This window comes from Arachis ipaensis, chromosome B01, assembly GCF_000816755.2.
Source record: "Arachis ipaensis cultivar K30076 chromosome B01, Araip1.1, whole genome shotgun sequence".
NCBI classification, from domain to species: Eukaryota; Viridiplantae; Streptophyta; class Magnoliopsida; order Fabales; family Fabaceae; genus Arachis; species Arachis ipaensis.
This window is the reverse complement of record NC_029785.2, coordinates 35,299,002-35,301,022: the sequence shown is the minus strand read 5'-3', so window position 1 is coordinate 35,301,022 and position 2,021 is coordinate 35,299,002. Positions and strand designations below refer to the sequence as shown.

The 2,021-nt window shown below is 35.7% G+C and overlaps 1 pseudogene; it reads left to right on the top strand.

Moving 5' to 3' along the window:
• Positions 939 to 1,727, top strand: LOC107628781 (annotated as a pseudogene).

Here is a 2,021-nt window from a genome sequence, read left to right as displayed (position 1 = left end):
GTTAAAAGCACTAGTGTACTAGTGTATAATGTGTGTATTATATGCTCTGATACATAGACACTAGTGATGGCAATGAGTAGGGTAGAGTAGGGTTTAGATCCAACCCTAACCCTACCCGCGGGTTAAAATTTTTATATAAACTCAACTCTACTCTATCTGCGGGTTGAGAATATCTCAACCCTAATCCTACCCGCTCTTAACCCATGGGTATCCGATCCTACACGTGGGTTACAAAAAATATACAACATTATTATATAATTTGATGATAATTTAAAATAGAACTGATTTTTATGTAAAAAAATATATTAAATTATCAATTAATGATTTTCTTTTAATGGTTAAGGATCTTTTGCATTTAGTGAGAGATCTTTGATTCAACATCCACTTAAAACATATTTTTATATAAGTATATAATATAAACATATATAGAGTGTGTGTTGGTCGGGTAGGGTTGAGGCTCAACCCGCACCCTACCTGACCCGCACGAGAACCCTACCCGCACTCTACCCTATCCGCTGCGGATTGGGTTGGCAACCCTACTCGATCAGCTGGGATCGGGTTGGGTACCCGCGGGTAGGGTACATATTACCACCCCTAATAGACACTGACACACACGAGACACGATACGACACGGGATACACCGACATGCGAATTTTAAAATTTTATATGACACGGGGACACGCATACAGATAAAATATAAAGTATTTTTTATATAAATCGTAATGATATTTTGATATTTTATTGATATTAAAATATAAATTAAAATATGTATATCCAAATATATCAAAAAAAAATTTTTATTTTTTATTAAGACACGATCGAACACAATAGACACGCGTGTCGGACGAATATCGATAAGTATCTTGTCCGAAATGTGTCCAATACGCACATACGACAATTTAACGAAGTGTTCGAGCTTCCTAAATTACATATATGTTTGAGTTCCCCTACTACTAAGGAAGTCAAATTCGTTCTATATAAAGAACAAGCCCTAACAATTGGATACAATCAAGTTGCATAGCGCAATTCTTCGATTTCAATTTCACAAACCGCTTTTGGTGCTTCCCTCTTCATCTCGTTGATTACACATTTAAGTTGTTACTTTATATTATAAGCTAAGTATTAGATCAATTAGATATGGTTGGAATAGGGGTTCCAATATGTGTACAATGTCGTAACCCTGGCAACCCTTGCCGGTGCAAGGTGGTGGGCCCAACGGTGGGGTTCCTGGCGTTTGGTGCGGCGGCGATGTGGAGTGGCCGGTGGGTGCTCTGATCTATTGTTTCCGCCACATGAAGGGCCGCAAAATCATGGCTCATCCTGCCACCGTGGTCTACCCTTCAGTCACTAATGCTATTCCAATTTAAGTTGACACTTCTTACACTTTTTCCCACCTTCGTTTTTATGTCTCATGCATGATATGAATAAAATCATGAATCTATGTTGTTTTTCTTTTTTTCCGATAAAAATATCGGATAGGATGTTATCTTAACTTAATTTCGTCTGCTAATTTTCTTTCCTTAGTTTATTAACCTTTTGTATTAATTTGTGAAATAGAAATTAGTGCTATGTATAAGTTTAATTAACAGAACGAGTATGCTCGCTTAAATATGCTGTACCTGTATGATTAAGCTTGTAGTAATGGCTGTTGACCAATAAAAAATTGTTCATATTCTGTACTATAGTAAATAGTACTCATAAGTAATGGAGGTTTCTTTTTTTTTTTTCTTTTTTTGATAGTAGTGTATTTCCAGCAAAGCGGGGAAAAATACATGAACATGGTGGTTTAGCAACACTACAAGTATAAAAGTATAAGTAAACAACACTTATTTTATGACATCCATCATTATATATATTATACCCCAAAACCTCACATACCAATAAACTACTAAAGCTTTTGGCTTTTAAGTGTGTGAAGTTTTTAGACTCAGAATTGTTGTTAGTCGTGCTTTAATACTCCACTGTTCTCCCATAGCCTTATAACAGTTTCATCTCTACTAAAGAGTCAAAAGTGAAAATTG